At 41.0% G+C, this 22,074-nt stretch overlaps 1 non-coding gene across 1 annotated transcript; it reads left to right on the forward strand.

The window, feature by feature from the left end:
* Positions 1 to 21,755: 21,755 nt before the first annotated feature.
* Trnaa-cgc (transfer RNA alanine (anticodon CGC)) lies at positions 21,756 to 21,828 on the forward strand. Its single transcript has one exon. It is a non-coding gene; the product is annotated as a tRNA-Ala (tRNA).
* Positions 21,829 to 22,074: the final 246 nt, after the last annotated feature.

The raw sequence follows: 22,074 nt of genomic DNA on the forward strand, positions 1-22,074 counted from the left end.
TGGGGAGCGATCTCCTACACTGGCCGTACACCACTGGTGATCGTCGAGGGGACACTGAATAGTGCATGGTACATCCAAACCGTCATCGAACCCATCGTTCTACCATTCCTAGACTGGCAAGGGAACTTGCTGTTCCAACAGGACAGTGCACGTCCGTATGTATCCCGTGCCACCCAACGTGCTCTAGAAGGTGTAAGTCAACTACCCTGACCAGCAAGATCTCCGGATCTGTCCCCCATTGAGCATGTTTGGGACTGGATGAAGCGTCGTCTCACGCGGTCTGCACGTCCAGCACGAACGCTGGTCCAACTGAGGCGCCAGGTGGAAATGGTATGGCAAGCCGTTCCACAGGACTACATCCAGCATCTCTACGATCGTCTCCATGGGAGAATAGCAGCCTGCATTGCTGCGAAAGGTGGATGTACACTGTACTAGTGCCGACATTGTGCATGCTCTGTTGCCTGTGTCTATGTGCCTGTGGTTCTGTCAGTGTGATCATGTGATGTATCTGACCCCAGGAATGTGTCAATAAAGTTTCCCCTTCCTGGGACAATGAATTCACGGTGTTCTTATTTCAATTTCCAGGAGTGTAGAACATTATCTGTCCAATGAACCTATTAGGGTGATCAATTTGTGGATGTCCATCTTATTGCATGGACGAGGGACTTCAGCTGATGATACAAAGGAGATAAAGTACCACCACAGCTATATCACACTACTAGTTTCGTCGCTGCATTATCACCATCCTCAGATTGCACCATTGCAAAAAGAGTGTTTGATTTCCTTGGCGCGTTTACTGTGGGATGCTTATTACTAGCACACGTGGGACAGCTTTCATCAGGAATCTATACTCGACATCAGTCACATGTACATGTCATTGCGTTGCAGACAACACGTTGTCGATTATAGACTCGTGATCAAAGCTAACCCACGTGTGCTAGTAACAAGAATCCCACAGAAAATGCGCCAAGGAAATCAAACACTCTTTTTGCAATGGTGGGGCAAGAAGATGGCGATAACGTGCAGCAGAAATTACTCATGTAATAGAATTAATACATTCTTAAGATACAGCTGTGATGGTACTTTTCCTCCTACTATCAGTGTGATTTTTAAGTGACTACGTACGGGCGTGCTTATTAGTCCTTCTACTATTTAACTTTGTGGACTGTACAGCCTTTAGAGTCCTGAAAGTACATCTGTAGTCTGATTTCGTTGCAGTTCTAACGCACAAGTGAATATGGACTCAAATAACTTGAAAACAGAAAAAAATTATTTTCATTTTCAAATAAATTTTGCAGGTATATGTGACAACTGCACTCACTGTTGATGCAAGTGATGCCTGTAACTTTAACAACAAAATTGTTCTAAACATTTTCAGTAATGCTATTTTAGTGACAGACACTTAATTCAAATTCAGTTCTTATGAGAATGGCAAAACAGTTCTCTCAGATGTGAAACATAGGAACATTTTACATGTATTACATCGCACAAATGTTAGGCCCCTACGACCCACTAACCTGCATTTTGACGCTCCTTTCTTTTCATTGTTCATCATCTGACGCATGTTCTTAGCATTTAACAGCCTGAATTCTACAACTGCTAAAGTGTTTGGTGATCTTGTCCGTTTTGCTGGTGCACCACCATCATCACTATCATCATCATCATCATCATTACCATCACTATCATCATCATCATCACCACCAGTGCTCGAGACTGAGCTTTATTCTCTTTCTGGCACTATATAGAGAAATAAGAATTTGGGCAACATCAAAAGTGAAAACTCGGTATTTCATGATTTATGAACATTGCATTTTTTGACTGTATTACTAACTACACTGCTCCAACAACAAGATCTATAAAGTGATGGCTAACGCATACTGTCCAACTGTTCGTTCTACCTCTCATTCAGTATTTTCCAATATTCTCTCTGGGAGAACCACATCAGCCATTTATGTATTATATTCTGTAAATGCATTTGGTCTTGAACTCTGTGGGCAAACTGTATCTATCTTTGACCACCACTGAATTCGGACAGTAGGATGAACATCAAAATCAAAGGCGGAGGATGCCTATAATAATGCTTTACCAACTATACCGTGAATATGACATACATTTTTGGCTCTAGGAACTGAATCCTCTGTCTTCAGTCTTAAGTTTGGACCTCTGTCTTGTATCTTCCTCAAAGTTGCCTCATCGTCCTCTGAATCAGATGATATCTCAACAGCTGCTGTTGTTTGTGAAATGAAAAATATATAAGCCCCCATCATCTTCTTCAGACAACTCGAATTCATAAATATTTGGACCCTCCAATGCTAGTATTTCCACTATTTCTTCATGAGTTGGGCCTAAGTCCAAAAAAAGGGAGTTACTCTCTTCATACTCTTGCTACTATTGAAATAAAATAGACTCCTAGTATATATTCATGCAATCAAACAACGTAATTTAATACAGTAAAACGATATATCTCAAAATAACAAATGATTAATCAGGCGTGAAACCGAAAGACGAGTCCCATCGTACAAAACCTTAAGTGGAAGTGTCTCCCCCCCACATCCATCCCATAGGCTGATAGCTAAAGTGAGTGGTATTTGTTACAGAGAGTGATTTAAAGTCATGTTGGTAGATTACAGTAGGAACGCCAGCAGTTAGGTTTGAGCTGGCCTGTAATTACTGTGTGAATAATGATGTTCCGAGTAACTTTGACATACCTTCCAAGCCACGCAAACAGTCATTGCTGAACTCCTGAGTGAGGGTTTCAATGTGTTACAAAATTCCAACGAGCGATGCTGAATACGGAACATTTAAGAGAACGTGTTCTAAGCAGTGAGCTCGCAGCCCTGATTATAAAACTTTAGTGGCACTTTCTTTAGAAATATTGCAGAATAAGATCTTTATGTGTAAATGCGAGCGCAGTATTTCCAGTTCGTTAAGCTGTTAGGGGTGGTATCACGTCTAACGCACGCTAGTATATCATTTAGAGTGGTCAAGATATTTAAGTTGTGGAGCCGGTAGACAGCCCGCAGAACAGGGCATGCATAGGGGGCTTGGCTAGCAGGCGCCAACACCTCTTCGCTGGTGGAAAGATGGAGCTCTTTCCACGAACTACTGGGGCTGAAATTCCACCAAACCGTACTTAAAAACATTTAATGAACACACTGTATCATGAAAAACTAGTCGCATTCCATATTCTTAATACTAAGAATGTTGAGATTAATTTGGTCTTAAGTAAGCAATGGAATATTCATTTTAATATAACATTTTATGAGAAGCTATCCATTTTAAAAATATAGTGTTTGATGTAATTTTGATCAGCGTTTGAGTGCTATTTATTATGAAACGTTTTGTTTATGTTGACTGATTGGCCAAGAATTGTATTAAACCGTAAATCATTTCATTAGAATGGAGTTACACGTCAGGGACAAGATGATAGCGACAGTCTATAGGAAGCAAGCTAAAAGAAGTAATATGGTTAATGCTGAGTAAGCCGGTGTTGGGTGTCGAGACTGGAGGTAACTTGGTTATTTAAGCCGAAAGGATGAAGAGGTCTGTCTCCAAGACACGAGTTTGCGACTTTGTTGTGATTCGACTTCTGGGACAGACTGGGTACTGGTCGCTACTTCTCCAAAACTGATTTGCGCTATTCATATTTTCAAATAACACTTGAAGAATCTCAAACCGTGTGTGTTGTGAAGACTCATTTGGGCTTGTTTAAATATTTTCGATTGCTTTTTGGCAATGCTTCCGCACTCGCCATTTTCCAACGGTGTTTGGAACAGCTGACTGCTCAAGTACCAAATAATTCGAATTGTTCAAACTGTTTGGGCGATATTGTCGTAGCAGGTCATACACCTAAAGAATACATTGCAAATTTGCGTGCTATGTTTCGTGTGTTGTCTGATGCAGGACTAAAGTATAGACTGGATAAGTGAGATTTTTTAAATCCTGTGTTGCAGTATGTTGGTCATGTCATAAACAGTCAAGGAGTACATCCTCTTCAGTCACATTTGTTAGCCATACGAGACCTGCTAGTCCCTCGCAATGTCACAGAATTGCAGTCACTATTAGGGAAAATCAACTATTATGTTCGGTTCATACCGAATGCTATTCAAATCGTAGCCCCATTGCCTCGTTTGCGTCGCAAGAACGTCCGCTTTGTTTGGACGGATGAGTGGCAAGAAGCTTTTCAAAAACTTAAAGATGTATTGCTCAGTGATCGATGCTTCGTTCACTTTAAACCTGACAAAGCACTTGTGTTGCAAGTTGACTCTTCCTCTTACGGAATCGGTGCAGTGCTTCGCACAGAGTTAGTGATAAATGAAGACCTATTGCTTTCGCATCAAAACTGTTGTCCAAAGCTCAGTGTAACTATACACAAATTGAAAAAGAGGCTTTGACTATTGTTTATGCTGTCACCAAACTCCCATCACTATTTATATGGCAGAAAATTCTACTAAGTGGCGGATCACAAGCCACTACAATCCTTGTTTCATCCGATGAACCAGTACGTGTGCAAACTGCCCTTGCAAAGATGGACTTTTTTGTTGTCTCAACACCAGTACGAGATTGTGTATCATCCGCCAGCTCAGTATGGTAATGCAGACACACTTTCGTATCTTCCGATTGGCCCTGATACAGACTTTGACGCTTCTGCTGCATCTTGTTCTCACATCGATGCTCACGATTCGGAATTGCTTCAGACCTTTCCTCTGAATTGTAGGAAAATTGCACAGGCCACTGAAGCAGACTCAGAGTTGAACATTTTGCTCAAATGCATTCGCACATCTTGGCCTCGCTCACTGCGTAGTATAGGGAACTCTGTAGTGCGCCGTTGCTTTGCACGTCGGCATAGCCTCGCTGTACAGCAAGGTTTGATCCTTGCTCAAAATAACAGTGGACAGTCACGTGTGTTGATCCCCAAAGTTTTACAAACAGAAGTTTTGCAGTTATTTCACAAAGGACACGGGGGATTATTCGTACGAAACAATTAGCGCATCGACACTGTACTGTGCAAGGTATGGACACCCAAATAGAACAGATGACATCGAAGTGTTACGTATGTGAAGAAAATCAGTCCACTTCACCACAAAAATTCCCTGCTTGGCCTAACTCGCAATCACCAGTGCAACGCGTGCACTTTGACTTTGGGGGACCTTTTTGGAATACTCGTTGATTCATTGTGGTAGACTCTTACAGCAAGTTTACTTTGGTTTTGCCAATGAACTCAACAACGTCATGTAGCACAATTCAGGTGTCGGCCTCTATTTTTTTGGCCTCGAAGGTTTACCTGAAGTCATAGTGTTGGACAACGGCCCTCAGTTCACGACAAATGAATTTCAAACATTCTGTGGAGACAATGGCATGCTTCATCTAACTAGTCCACCATTCCATCCACAGTCAAACGGCGAAGCGGAACGTTTTGTCAGAACCTTCAAGCAGCAGATGGCCAAACTTCGCACCGCACACACCAGGAATCAAACATTGCAACTGTTTCTCGCCTCCTAACGTTCGCACCCACGAGATGGACCATCGCCGGCGGTATTGCTTCACAGTCGCCGCCATCGGGCCCTGCTCCATCTGCTCCACCCTCCACAGCATCCGGCGCCGAAAGAAGGCCGCAAATATAGCTTCGCTCCGCATGATACTGTGTTTTTCAGGGTATTTAGCGGCAGTGGACAGTGGTCGCTAGGTGAGCTCCTTCGTCGACTTTGCGCATGCATATACCTCATTTCAGGCCCAGACGGATTGCAGCGCCGATATCACTATGAAATTCGCCACTGTCATGTGCACGGTGAGCCTTCTGTATCTCTTCCCCCAGATTCACGGATCCCGGGGACAGCGTGGCCACAGCAGCCGCCAGAGGGTGTCGTCACGACACCGCGGGACGACCCCATGGAGACGCACCCTTTGCCTCCTCCGCCTCCTCTCATCCTACTGTAACACCATAGTTCTAATGCTCTACTGATTTATTTTGCCTTTTTGTTTTATTTAATATTACATCGTTGAGTTTCTGTAAATGTTGTTGGATTGAATCGATATCATTAGAGTGGTTATTCTTTTCTGTGTAAAAAACTTTGGTGTCATGGTTTGATTCTATGCAATGTAGTGTGTCAATCATTTAAATTCTTTGTCTCATTTGGAGGGAGACTAAACTTACTGTATACAATTGTAATTTCTGTGTGAATTATTTTTTGTAGGAATGTCAATATGTGCAAATGTTATGTTCTATTTAATATGTTTGGTTGCTATTATATAATCTGCTGACCTTCAGTTAGGGTTCTTAGTTATTTTGTATGTAAAATGTGGTGTGGTTCCCCTCGGGAACGGAACTATGTAACGCGTGCAAAACGTGGTGGGCATGGATAGAAGAGGTGGATTAAGAGTCAGTCGGGGACGAGATACCAAACTGTCAACTGCTCATGTAAAAGTTCTGTATTGTGCTGGTGCCGATAGAGGATTTTCGTGCCACTTTCCAATGTCTCGGATGGACGGATAAAGAGCTGGAACTATTCTGGAATTGGTACCTGTTATCGCCACCAAGGAATGACAGGGTCTAGCATTTCCATCTGCTGATCCAATCTGTATATTGAGCAAGCAGTAAAGGAAACAAAAGAAAAGTTCGGAGTAGGTGTTAAAATCCATGGAGAAGAAATAAAAACTTTGAGGTTCGCCGATGACATTGTAATTCTGTCGGAGGCAGCAAAGGACTTGGGAGAGCAGTTGAACGGAATGGACAGTGTCTTGAAAGGAGGGTATAAGATGAACATCAACAAAAGCAAAACAAGGATAACGGAATGTAGTCGAATTAAGTCTGGTGATGCTGAGGGAATCAGATTAGGAAATGAGTCACTTAAAGTAGTAAAGGAGTTTTGCTATTTAGGGAGCAAAATAACTGATGATGGTCGAAGTAGAGAAGATATAAAGTGTAGACTGGCAATGGCAGGCAACGCGTTTCTGAAGAAAGAAATTTTTTAACATCGAGTTTTGATTTAAGTGTCAGGAAGTCGTTTCTGAAAGTATTTGTATGGAGTGTAGCCATGTATGGAAGTGAAACATGGACGATAAATAGTTTAGACAAGAAGTGCATAGAAGCTTTCCAAATGTGGTGCTACAAAAGAATGCTGAAGATTAGATGGGTAGATCACGTAACTAATGAGGAGGTATTGAATAGAATTGCGGGGAAGAGGACTTTGTGGCACAACTTGACCAGAAGAATGGATTGGTTGTTACGACATGTTCTGAGGCATCAAGGGATCACCAATTTAGTACTGGAGGGCAGCGTGGAGGGTAAAAATCGTAGAGGGAGACCAAGAGATGAATGATGGGAGATGAAGAAGCTTTCACAGGATAGAGTAGCATGGAGAGCTGCATCAAACCAGTTTCGGGAGTGAAGACCACAACAACAACAATCCACCCACCATCACGCACTCTCCACCACGTTGCGCAATCACTGAAAAAGGAACCAAGGAATTGTAAATATGTAAAGTGAAGGATCAGGTCATTGGATGTTTTAGTGTGCGCAAATATAAGGTAACTTAAACTTTTATACCTACCTTGATTTTTTATCCCTAGTCACAGAACCACTTAGGGTCCTTCCCATGTCAAAAATGCTTACCGAGTGTCCATATTGTGAAAATAGGAAAGCTCAGTCTTTAATGCCATTTAAAGATACTAAGAAGAAACTAAGTTAATGTAGCAGAACTGAGTAATATAGTAAATGATGCTTGCTGAAAATAATGTTTCTATGAAAACTGTTTATTAATATTTTTTGAGTGACACCTAAAGTGAATGTTCTCAAAACTGTGGCTTATAGAGTTTTTCAAATTAAATGATCACAGTGCAACCTGTTGAAAATCATCCAAAGGTGAGCTATTGTCTTATAACCACGTCAAGTTGTATTCTACGGCAGTGAAAGTTGAGAACTATTACTGTTGAAAGTTGTGTGTTCATGCTTGATTAGGGCTTGTTTCTCTAGTGTGTGTTTCATTTGCTCTACTACTGTGGTCAAGATTAAGGGCTCCCCTCCATTGAAAGTAGTTCAGATGCACAAAGTTACTTAATTACAGCAAGTTTCAATTACTCTTGCTGTTCAAGTGAAATTCTGTGCAATATTGGGTTCCTCTTGTGTATTAAAAGTGCATATTAATGGTGTAACAGATCAACAGTTTGTCTGTTGTGCTCATGCTAGATAATGATTCAGAGAAATACCACTATCTATGAAAAGAATAGTTTCTTTATTTAAAAGACAGTGAGAAATAATCTGTTAGTGAATTCAATTTAATTTTCATTCTAAGTAGAAAGGTGTTTAGTACTGAGAGAATTAATCTATGCACCATAACTAATTTTGCTGTGAACCATATCCATATTTCATGTCAGATAGGAATATATTTCAGAGGTAATATTGAATCAATGTCCAATTTACGATTCTGCAGTGAATATTGATAATAACATTATTGAGACCATTGAGTTTGACTAAGTCCTCAAGGTAATAGTGTGTTTCGTTATCTATTGTCCTTATGCAAATAGTCTTGTCCTCCTATAACTGTTAACAATTTCTTTAACATCTGCTAGTGACCAAGTTCATTGCACTCTCATATGATAAAGTATGGGTTGTGTTTGTCCGTTAAAGTTACTCATACCTATTTTCTTGAACAAGAATGTTAATCATTCTCATGCATAATTAGGCTGGCGACTGTTTTCTTTATTATCATTTGGATGCTGTGGATAAGTAAATTATTGTTTGTTACTGTTTGAATATTTACATAGTTCTAACTTTCACTTATGATGAGCCACTTCCGTTAGGTACAACATGGTCAACATAACAAAATTCCTTTCAGAGGGTAGCACTGCACTGCTTCTTTATACTGCATTTGCTTTAACAGAAATAATTTCATTTATACGAACTGCCTCCAGCTTTGAGGTTATGGTATAAGAGAAGCGGGCAGTAGTATTATACTACTGATGGACCTGGACCCACCCACGCTGCAGCAGTTGACGCCTTCATCTGGTTATGGTCCTCAGGAGGTGGATGCATACCCTTCTGAGCATTTTCCGGCTGACACTTCCACCAGAGCACAGACCGGTTGGCAGGGTCCTACAGGAAGTCGGACATTTTCTGCAGTCGCAGCTTCCAATCCATCACAGTATCCACGGTCCTGCCTCCCCTCCCGCAGTCGTGCTTCTTACACAACAATGGTCCATCGCTTTCGGGGGAAGGAATGTTATGACGTAAAGTCAAGTGCAAGCATGCACCTACGATGTATGCCACTGCGTTTACAGAATGTTCCGAATTCATTTGACATGAACTGAGCGCACACCGCCGTAACGAGAGGGAAGAGATGGCTGTGAGAAGAAGTCAGCCAATAGCACGCTGACCGACTCCTCTGCAGGACAACAACGCGACAGTAGTGGCCTCTTTGTGAAGAGGATTTAAGGCCAGTTCCTACTAGGGTGCCGCGCGTCAAAACCATGCGGCATCGGCGTGGTTGCCATGGAAACCCCGTCAGGGGTGCGGCAAAGCAGTATGTGCGTCGCGGTTCGCTCATGTCGAACCGCTGCCGCTGCCGCTTGCTGTGCTCCAGGTCCACTTCGCCAATCACAGAACGCAGTGACCGTGATGCCAGGTACGGAACCCCGGGCCACACGAACTTTCGCCGAACCTCTGGCGCGGATGCGGCGGCAGCTATGAAATACTTATCATCCGATTTCAAGGAAACTATTTGGTAGAAAAATTTGATTCTTGGGCATGTTACAGCCTGATATCTTCTCTCGACAAAAGACCGAATTTCTTTTCGTTACTCGTCGTGGTTACTTGCTGTATCGAATTTACATAAACCATTACACGAAATTTTAATGAGTGCGCAGAGGTAAAAACGCATTGCGTGGACTTTGTGTACACTTCATGTTAGGTAATACATTATTGCGTATGAAATTTAGTCAACATATCGAAATTGTTTTTAAAGCTGAGAATACAACGATAGCTATCACCGCTCTCGAGATATTGAATGATATGTTGGCGGACGGACTGTGTGGTGCTGTGCGCGGTAGCTCGCGATGAGACCGATACTTCGTCCTGCTCGTCGTAAACCATGTGGTTGTATCAACCGCAAATTTCATAAACGATTCAAGACATTGAAACGTGTATTTTTCAAACGATAGCTTGTAAAAAGCTATTTATTTCATCGCATGATAACATCCAAAATCTATCTACCGAGATATGAAAGTAACTACAGTTTTTCAGAATGGATAGATGAATTTTTTTTTACAGCATTTAATAGCATGTGGAATGAGAATTACAGAGACATGGGACACGTTAATATTTACAATGTTCTATATACAGGTGTTAAACTGAAACTAATTTGTTGGTATGTCATAAGATGTAATTTGCTGAGTGTCTACAGCTATTGACTATTTCCTTTGGTAAGTAACTAACTTTTCTTCTTGCTCCAGTGTACTTTATTTTTTCAAGACATGTTTCGCCTTTTACTTTACGGCATCTTCGGTGAAATCTAGAAAGATTCAGTTTTGTTTAGATATCTGATACTTGCAAATTATAAAACAGTTCACATCTTCTTTTATGTGAATAGGTGATTACTTACAGTTGATCGAGTTTTTGGCCGACATCTGCATTTCCCCTCACCTGGTCACATGCTGGAGGTTGAACTAAAGCTTAGCTTATGGAGCATAAGCACATTTTCATGTTCGCTCTTTTTTCTTCTGTCACTAACTCTAGACATTTTACCGAAAACTCTGATTTAAAGTCGTAACTACAGTGTGTTCACTTCATGTCCCTTCCTGTTTGGTTTGTTTATGTACATGCTGCTAACCTAAAGAATTATATGCTGAAAACTAATGTTTGTTTATTTGTGTTCTCCTTATATCTGTAGGTGTGTGGCTAGCCAGTGATAGTTATAGAAAGTTGAAAGTGAATCCAGTAGTTGTCAGACAGTGGTTGAAAGGTTTGGTGTTCATCTGATTTCAGTTTGGGTTTAAATGTTTTGTGGAGGAGTTCATGTAAAAGTGAGTTCACTGCTTACATTAATAGAAAAAATACTAGAATAACATTTCAACAGGCGATTATTATCAGAATACTAGCACCCAACCCCTTTCTCCTCACTCTTACATGAACTGCTCCACAAGATATTTAAATCAAAACTCGAATCAGCCGAACACGATAACTTACAACTACGCGCTGGCATATATTCCATTCACATTCAGTTTCTACATGCACATATAAACAGATATAAAGAAAACAGAATGAACAGACTTTAGTTATCAGCATATGCTTCGTTAGGTTGGCAAAGTGTACATAAACAAACCAAATAGGAAGAGACATAAATTGAACACACTGTAGTTAAGTCTCTAAATCAGTTTTTGGTAAATTCGCAGCTAGTGACAGAAGAATAATTGTGCTCCACACCAATCAGTGCAAAGAACATAAAAATTGTTAAGGAAAAAGTTTGTAACATGAAATTAATGTGCTTACGTCTCGTAAGTGATTTTATAGTGCGATCTACAGCCTGCGACCAAATGAGTGGAAACGCAGAAGCGAGCCAAAACTTTGATTAACTGTCAGTAATCACTTATCCACGTAAAAAAATTATACCTGAACTGTTTCATAATCTACAAATAACACAAAGATTCCACTGGAAGTGCCTTAAAGTAAAAGGCGAAAAGCATATAGATCAATGTACGTCACGGGAAGAAAATGGCGTTTGTTATTTACAAAACGAATATTTCTGTGCTTGCTGCAGATGACGGCCACGTAAACAAATTTATTGTATATTAGTTCGTTTTGCCTTGACATATTTTGTTTATTTGTAACGTTTTGAATACTTTATAATTACATGTAATAACACTTGATTGCAAATTACTCTTTCCAGCATCGCTGAAACAGTCTTTACAGTCAGATGCATTGTCTTGATAAGTCGATTTCTTTTGCCGAAAGATTTTACATCCCTGATCGAATCTTTGTGTCAAACACTTTGGCATAATGCACCAAATATAATATTATGTTAATCATTTTCAATATCCATAAAGTCTTGTGTGAGTACCAGTAAGGACCAGTCATAATACTTGGTTTCACAGTAACCACATTAGGCCTTATAACTTAATTGCTGATTCCATATTGGCTGCCAAAATACCATATTTATTTTTTGTTTAGCCTGCTTTCCCCGACAAAAACGGTAACTAAAAATAGTTCCATATGACGATCGTGCATCCTTTAATATGCCTGAGAATGAGCACATGATATCTGAAGTCAGCGGAAAAGCCACCGCTGCACAAAAAACGTATGAACGTATGCCAGCATATGTAAAACTGCGTTACGATACATTTGCCACTGATGGTTTCTACACAGTTTGAGAACTGCCAGTGCATTCGAAGGTCATGTATAATACGCAACCAGTCATTGGTTGTTGTTTCATGAAGGAATACATGTCTTATGGAAAATGCTACAAATGGCAGAGTGGCCATAACAGTAATTAAACTTCATCATTTGGTGACAGTCGCCATAAGAAAACTGCATTCAAGTTGTAACTTTTCCTTAACATAGGGCTGTTTGCAGAGATAATAGAGATGTATACACAAATACATCACACATATATGTGCTACAGGCTAAACTAAACAAATATTCTGGCAATAAATATGCAACTGACCTACCTAATGAAAAGTGATGTTCTTTGCTGTTGAGCTGCATTAACAGGAAATACAATTCGTCTGTGTGTTGATACAGTGTTCCACAGTAGTGTATCCTCTGCAGGCCTCTTCATCTCTACATAACTACTGTACACTACATCCATTTAATCTGCTTACCGTTGGTTAGCCTTGACCTCACTCTACCATTTAGCCTCCATTACCAAACTGACAATTCTTTGATGCCTCATATGTCCTTTCAACTAACCCCTCTTGTAGACAAATTGTGCCATAATTTCCTCTTCCTCCTCTATTTAATTCCGTATCTCATCTTTAGTTACACGATCCTCGTATCTAATCTTCAGGATTCTTATTTATCACCACGTTCTGAAAGCGTTCAGTGTCTTCTTGACAGAACTGTTCATCGTCCACGTTTCACTTACATACAAGGCTACATTTCACACAAACACCTTCGTAAAATAGTACCAAACCATTAGAATTTATATTCGATGCAAATAAATTTCTTTTTCAGAACACTTTTCTTGCTATTGACAGTCTTCATTTTATATCCTCTCTACTTCTACCTTCTCAATTACTGCTTCCATTTCAAGTCATTGAAGTCTTAGAAACGCAGTTATGTTTCTGTACAAGTTGTAGATAATCTTGTGTCCCTGTGTTTTATCGATGACATCTCCAGAGCTTCAAAGAATTTTTTTTCCATTAAAATGCTCAAAACCTTTCTCTAAACAGGCAAATGCTTTAAACACAGTTTTGCAGTTCTTCAGTCTGTCTGCTTAGCTAAGTGGTAGGATCAGTATTGCCTTGCGTGTTCAGACATTTCAAGAAATCTATCATTGTGCTTATGTTATTTTGTATAACCCCTCCCCTTCTCCTCTCTACATATTCCTTCCACTTTGTAGCCTTCTCTTATTTGCTTAGTTCTGACTTGCCAAATCAGTTCTTGACAGTTGCGTTTCCTTAGAGCAAAGTTTTCTTTCTTGTTTCTCATTTTCATTCTCCTATGTTTTCCAAGTGCAAAATCGCTTTGCGATTTTGGACTCTCTGTCCACGTCATGTTTAGAAATTTCTATTTCCCATGACCTACTTTATTTGCTGCATTTTTATATTTTTCCCTCTTGTCAATTAAATTTAATATATCACGTTTTATCCAACGATATCTTCTGTACCTTTTTCCCGTTCACATACTCTGCTGCATTCACCACTTCTTCTCTCAAAGATATCCATTCGTATTCTAGCGGATTCTTTCCTCCGTGTCCGCAGCTCGTGGTCGTGTGGTAGCGTTCTCGCTTCCCACGCCCGGGTTCCCGGGTTCGATTCCCAGCGGGGTCAGGGATTTTCTCTGCCTCGTGATGACTGGGTGTTGTGTGATGCCCTTAGGTTAGTTAGGTTTAAGTAGTTCTAAGTTCTAGGGGACTGCTGACCGTAGGTGTTAAGTCCCATATGCTCAGAGCCATTTGAACCATTTGAATCCTTCCTCGTTTCAGTCAGTCGTTGCATTACGGTAACTTTAAGATTATGGAAAAACTGTGGGTCTTGACTTATTCAAGTCCCATCTCCTTAATTTGCTACCGTTTACTGTCTCTTTAGTTGTAAACTGCAGCTCGTAACCAATAAATTATTGTCGGTTTGCGTCTGCACAGGGAAATGTCTTACAATTTAATATCTGATTTCGAAACTTTGTTTAAATACGTATTATTCTTTCATGATTCTTAAGCAAGGTGCTGGCGATGATTACATTATGCTCTGTGCGAAATTCTATCAGGTGGCTTCCACTTTCATCCCTTCCCCCAAGCCTTTGTGTTCTTACTGTTTTCCTGTACCTGCTACCGTATCATATTTTAAATTTTTGTCGCGCCTAACTATCTGAATAATCTCTTTTGTTGTACATTGTTTCAATGTGTTAGGAGATAGTGAATAATCAAGAACGGTAGTCATGAAATCTGTTCATGGTGAAATATGAGAACATGAATAATGAAATATGTGAAAGAGTACATTGTACAGAAAATGAAAAATTGGTATGTCTTCACCCAACTTCGTCTTTCCTTCATGTAGATGTAAGATACAGTTAATCAAACGCACCGGGAGTTTCAGTGGGTCCTGCCCCGTACCTCAGTAGCTGTCCGTCATTGGCTACCGCTAGCGTCAGCTGCTTCCAGATGGGAACGCCAATTCCGCGAGCCGTCGAGTCAAAGCGGAAAACGCTTGCCGCTGCCGTTGCGCACGCCGCGCTGCCGCGCTGTAGTGGGAACCGGCCTTTAAGCGCCGCTCCCGACTGGTCACACCCTAGTCGAACAGCACCCTCAAAACTAGCGACTTGTATAGAAGCGTCAGAGCCAAACAAATGGCTCCAAGCACTATGGGACTTAACATCTGAGGTCATCAGTCCCCTAGACTTAGAACTACTTAAACCTAACTAACCTAAGGACATCACACACAACCATGCCCGAGGCTGGATTCGAACCTGCAACCGCAGCATCAGCGCGGTTCCGGACTGAAGCGCCTAAAACCGCTAGGCCACAGCGGCCGACCGTCAGATCTAATTACTTCGCTGTAACCCATTATGTATCAGACATTGGAATTGTTATACTGAAGAAAGTTGATTATTTCGTATGTCGCCTTTGCTTGCGACGCATCTGTGTCACACAAAGTATGGTAATTGCTCATTTTGTAATGAAACTCATTAATACGATTTGCTTGAATGTTGTCTAGCGATCCGAAAAAGCAGGTTTCCTACACACCCCACATTGATGACTAGGCTTGATCTATCATACTTGTCTCTCTATTATCCATGTTAATTTGGACAGTTGCAAAAAAAGGTAGGGGTCGACTTTTACGTTAAATTGGTCGGGAATTACTTAGACCATTATGGATATTTTGTTTTTGCATTTGTTATATTTCTTATATTTTTATACACCTATTTATTTTTATATTTTATTGGTTAAATATATTTGCTATCAAGGACTAGGACTTCAGTCGGGTTCTATTACTTTGTTGTGGATGAAACCAGGTAGTTCAGTTACCTTAGCTTTAAGAATTTTTAGTTGTATCTTTCTTCTCATAAGAATGATGGTTGATATTTTCTATCTCTTGGACTGGATTGTTCTTTAAGACTGAGATCCATTATGTTACTACGATTCTCAGGGTTCAATCTGCGTGTCCTTTTAATTTGGTTTCTACCGCTATATACCGCGATCTTCAACTCACGACGGGGTGTCTTCACAGTATTCAGTGTGTCGCTAGCGCTGTAAAAGTTCTGTTAGACGCAAGACAATATATTTTAGAATGCTGACGACTCCTAAGTATTGTATGTCTTTTAATTCATCGTTTCTCCCGCGGATGCTGACGGTGGTAAGTTTCTTCTCTTTTATACTCTACCGACACCGCGAGCTGTGTTTTAATTTACTTATACATTACGTTCATTGTGCAATGTTTTGTGCTCGTAGGTTTTATCCTATCATACGTGGATTATCATTTGCTGTACGGGCTCGTCTTTTGACTGTGTTTTGCGGATGTATTAGTAGTCCTGCATGATTCGGGTCGGATGCCCATCTGCCGTTTCATCCAAGACTTTATGGAAGATTGACACTCGATTAAGCGCACTTGTACCTTGGAATTCGTGGCACATGAAGTATTAGTTTTGTGGGTACATTGCTTTACTGTCTAGTTTGTTCGGTTGGCTAAGTTGACCGCTAGTGATCTTAATTATATACTTTTATTCTATATGAAGGTACGACCTGAAGATATACCTCCAGGGTATGAAACCGGTCGTCATATAGTGAAAACACAATAAAGAGCTATTGCAAATTTGGACTTTCACTCAGTTTTAAGATAGATTAGTTTACACTGATTTTAAATATTTTGATTATCCTTCACATTATGTAGAACTTCAGTGATTATCGTAATACGTGTCTATAGAATTTGAGTGGATTTGAGCAAGAGACGTGAATCAACACTAGTGATTTTGGTTAAGCACGCTTGGGAACTTTGCAAACTTGAATTGTAAAAGGCTCGTCGCTTTGTTTTATGAATAAGTTTTCAGATTATACAAATATTATTCCCGAAGTAGCGACCGCTTTACCCCCTGCAGCAGTGTCGCTGATGAAGTTTTCATTGTTCACCGAGCTGAAGACAACAGCAAGAAATTACTATTTCAAAATTAGTTGTTCGACTGCAGCTTCCTCTAGCCTCATTACGAGGTAACTAGAACTTCTATTGGGAGAGTACAGACCCGAATTTTACAGAAACTATTCCGTACGTTACAGGTCATCACCAGAGAAATTTTGTAATCTTTAAAGTTGTACTTCGTACCAGCGCAAGTTTACGATCCTACATACAACAGCATTTTCATTTTTTATAACATTAGAAAAATTGGTCAAATACCATCAATCCACAGTATCTAAAACTCTGCGCTTGGTATTTCCAAGAAAGTGAGGTTTCTAAGTCTAATGAAATACATTTTCCTGAAGCAGACATTAATAAATATTTGCACTGGATACCTACTTAGGCCGTATCACTGGACATCCCTTTACGAAAACCAGTCCCTTGAACAACAAGTAAGAAAAAGCAATATTCCTCTTCACCACATGTTCAGGGAAAGTACAGGAAGATTTGGATTTTGAACTCTTGAAGTCTATCTCATGAAAAAAGTAATGAATCATAGTGGAAACACTCTACTGATACTCGGTTTGATTGAAACGATAAATTCGGTTTGGTGAGTGGTTGGGTCCAAATCTGTATCTAAGAGATTAGGAAACGATTGGAGAATAACGAACCTCAAGGTCGAGAACATTAAAGATGGAGCAAAGGATAAGATTGGAGAGGACGTACATGATCATGTTAACGCAATAGTTCTGGAAATTGCTTCAAATGATTTATGGAAACCACAGGAAACCCGAATCTGGATGCCCAGACGGGGATTACAAGCCTAGTACTTCTAAATTAGAAACCATTGTCCTTACCACTGCGCTACTTCGCTCGGTGAAACCTGTTGATTTAGGTTACACTGCCCATAGTTTCCATAAGTAACTCCAGGCGAATGCTAACATGGCTGACTAACCCTCTGAATAGCAAAAATCTTAAAAAAATTATTTTAACTGTTTTTCACAAAATTAGTCTTTATTATCATAGTAAGCAATGAATACAAGAAGGAACTGGCAAAAATCAGACAAACAATTGTTTTGAGGACGTGATCCCACTTCGGATAAAATTTTCCACAAAATTAAACTTAATTGTCATTGTAAGTAACTAATACAAGAAGAAGTAGACAAAAAGTAAATAATCAATTATTTTAAGGAGCTGATTTCACTTTGGAACCACTGGGACACACAGTTTTCAATCACCCAGTATTTCAAGTGATATATTTGAAAGCAATTTCACATTTTTCCTCGACACAAACCAACATCTCGAAAGTCTCGTAAACTCTTGATTCCTAAAACAAATTATAGACCTAAATAATAAGCAAAAAGGGCCAAAAATGTAATAATTTATATGAAACATGCATATTGACCCAGAGGTTTCATGTCTAAACCACTCATAAAAACAATAGTACAAACACAAATTTAAGTTACAGTAGTTTTAGATGTACTTCCTATTAAAAAAAAAAGACATGTCACGATGTCCTACAATGGCATAGCACCACCTCAGCGTCAACTGTCAATTTGATCTCTGTAAATCATTGCTACAGTGCGCTACATTCATAGAATTACCTCGGTGTACAACTAAGCGTCTCTACACTCCAACAACATCGGTGGTACCATGCGAAAGGCACTGGAACTTCAAATAAAAAGCTAGTACAATATTGGTTTGAGTCAGAAGCCACACATGCTCAAATGGTTAAATAGTAAGACATTAAACTGGACTTTTCTTTCTGTCCAGGCGAGATCACAGACAGATGACGTTGTTCACTATTTATACTGTAACATAAAAGAAAATTGGTAAAACCATTAGCTTTAGGCACCGATAAAAAGTTCACTAAGCATCGTCCATGTACATTTCACAAAACGTATGTTGATAACATCCACCGTGAACAGCGATAATGGCGGAGAAGTATAATGATCACTGGTAGCCAATGACGTAACGATCGCATGATAGACTTTCGATCACAGAATTTAAAAAAGTTTGTAACGTAAAGCAGTTGTGGTCAGATAGCGGAGAAATGACATCTGGCAAAAATATGTCGTTGGGAGCCGGCCGCGGTGGTCTAGCGGTTCTAGGCGCTCAGTCCGGAGCCGCGCGACTGCTGCGGTCGCAGGTTCGAATCCTGCCTCGGGCATTGATGTGTGTGATGTCATTAGGTTAGTTAGGTTTAAGTAGTTCTAAGTTCTAGGGGACTGATAACCATACATGTTAAGTCCCATAGTGCTCAGAGCGATTTGTCGTTGGGACGCTACATATATTTACTACCTTATATATTTGACCGCTCAATATATTAGTCTTTCCCCACCAACAAGGATCCCATATTCATATTCACTGAGCTTCCATTCACAAGCAAACTATCATCTTCATGCCTGACCAAGACGTCGAGATACGTTACGGAATTCTCTTTCACCAGCTCCAGGTTATTATATCAGACTAAACAATTAACGGCTATGTTAACATAATAATAATAACAAAAATATTGTAAATTGGAACCATGAAACCGTCTCTACCTGCTGAATTATATGAAGTCGACGGTCAGTTATGCTTCAGTAAAGCCTGTTTGCCTTGGATTACCAATTAGGATACAGAGTAGTGGACCGATCACGTGCCTTCTGTTTCATTATACAGTCCATAAATTCATACAGAGATTGGCGATGAAGCGTGTCTATTGTCGATGGATAAACAGACGTTTGCCATGAAGAATATACACATTCTCTGAAATTAGCTGTTGAATTCACTTGACAACTTCTTCAGCTAAGCCTTTAAGGCTATCAACGAGCTGCGCTTGTCCGTAGTTCACATTGTAGAGCAGAATTTGGCAACGCATCTTTGTTTCAAATTCGAGGTAGCCAGTTGGGGGCTAACCAGTGAACAGCTATTAACGTTAAGCGTTTAATGTACGAATTGTATGTATTTAGTGGACAGATTTTCCTCCCCATTCCGGTTTTGCAAATCATTGACATTTCTGTTACTGAGATATATACATATACACTGATGAGAGAAACCATCATGACCACCTGCTTCATAGCTTGTTTGTCCGTCTTTGGAACGAAATACATCACTGATTCTGCGTATCAGGGGTCTGACAGTTTGTTGGTAGATCTATGGAGGCATGTACCATTAGATGTCTAAGCACAGGTCATGTGATTCGCGTGAATAACGGGCCTCTGATCTGCGTACGAAGTGATGGCGTCCGATAGAGACCCAGATGGTTCCCATAGGACTTACATCAGGCGAATTTGGCCGTCGAGACATCAACAGTGAATTTACTGTAGTGCGGTTCTGACTCCGAGACAAGACAATTATACTGCTGAAAGATGAAATCACCGTCGTGGAAGACATCAATCACGAAGAGGTGCAGGTGATTTGCAGCTGTCAGCGTGTCTTCGATTACTACCACAGGTCTCACGCGAGCGCAGGAGAGTGTCTCCCATTGCATAACACTGCTCCCAGCAGCCTGAGTCCGTGGCGCATTGCATGTGTCGAGCCGCCGTTCGCCTCGATGACGGCGTTTATGGAGACGACCATCGACCTAGTCTTGCAAAACTGTGATTCACGTAAAGAGCCGACACGTTTCTATTGATCGACTGTCGAACCCCACTGCAACCGTAACTGACGGTGTCATTGGGTCAACATGTCAAAACGTGTGGGTACTCTGCTGCAGAGCTCCATGTTCAACAGTGTACGAAGAACGGTGTGCTCCGAAACACCAGAATCGTGCTCTTTCTAGAGTCGTGGACGTCAAACCATTTATCGCCTAGTAGTAGCTAGTCTCACTGTCCTTCTACGCCTTCCCGCCGATGCTCACGACGGTAGCACGTGAACATTCGACTAGCGTCGACGTTTTCTAGTTGCTCGTTCACAGGCTCTGTTTAATAATAGTTAGTCCTTCGTCAAAGTCACTTATCTCAATGGATTTCCCCATTCTGAGCCCATATCTTCGCTGGGGTGATCCCCACATCCGTGTCTGCCCCGATAACCTATTTTGATACCGCTTCATTCACTCTACATCTACATCTAGATGTTTACTCTGCAATTCACCATTCCACTCTCGAATGGCGAGTGGGAAAAAGGAATCCCTAAATCTTTTCGTTCGAGCTCTGATTTCTCTTATTTTATTATGATGATCATTTCTCCCTACGTACGTGGGTGTCAACAAAATATTTTCGCAATCGGAAGAGAAATTTGGTGATAGAAATTTCGTAAAGAGATCGCGCTCAAAGAAATTCACTGTTTCAGTGACAGCCCCCCAAACTCGCCTATCATATCAATAACACTGTCACCCCTATTGCGCGATAACAGGAAACAAGCTGCCCTTCCAGAATGAGATTTTCACTCTGCAGCGGAGTGTGCGCTGATATGAAACTTCCTGGCAGATTAAAACTGTGTGCCCGACCGAGACTCGAACTCGGGACCTTTGCCTTTCGCGGGCAAGTGCTCTACACAGTTTTAATCTGCCAGGAAGTTTCATATCAGCGCACACTCCGCTGCAGAGTGAAAATCTCATTCTGGAAACATCCCCCAGGCTGTGGCTAAGCCATGTCTCCGCAATATCCTTTCTTTCAGGAGTGCTAGTGCTGCAAGGTTCGCAGGAGAGCTTCTGTAAAGTTTGGAAGGTAGGAGACGAGGTACTGGCAGAAGTAAAGCTGTGAGTACCGGCCGTGAGTCGTGCTTCGGTAGCTCAGTTGGTAGAGCACTTGCCCGCGAAAGGCAAAGGTCCCGAGTTCGAGTCTCGGTCGGGCACACAGTTTTAATCTGCCAGGAAGTTTCAAGCTGCCCTTGTTTGCACTTTTTCGATGTCCTCCGTCAATTCCACTTGGTGAGGATCCCACACCGTGCAGCAATATTCCAGCAGAGGATGGACAAGTGTGATGTAGGATGTGTCTTTAGTGGGTTTGTTGCATCTTCTAAGTGTTCTGCCAACAAAGCGCAGTCTTTGTTTCGCCTTCCCCACAATATTATTACCGAGCGAGGTGGCGCAGTGGTTAGCACACTGGACTCGCATTCCGGAGGACGACGGTTCAATCCCGTCTCCGGCCATCCTGAGTTAGGTTTTCCGTGATTTCCCTAAATCGCTTCAGGCAAATGCCGGGATGGTTCCTTTGAAAGGGCACGGCCGATTTCCTTCCCCATCCTTCCGTCACCCGAGCTTGCGCTCAGTCTCTAATGACCTCGTTGTCGACGGGACGTTAAACACTAACCACCACCACCACAATATTATCTATGTGGTCTTTCCAATTTAAGTTGCTCGTAATTGTAATACCTAGGTATTTAGTCGAATTGACA

Source organism: Schistocerca serialis, chromosome 7 (genome assembly GCF_023864345.2).
Source record: "Schistocerca serialis cubense isolate TAMUIC-IGC-003099 chromosome 7, iqSchSeri2.2, whole genome shotgun sequence".
Taxonomy (NCBI): Eukaryota; Metazoa; Arthropoda; class Insecta; order Orthoptera; family Acrididae; genus Schistocerca; species Schistocerca serialis.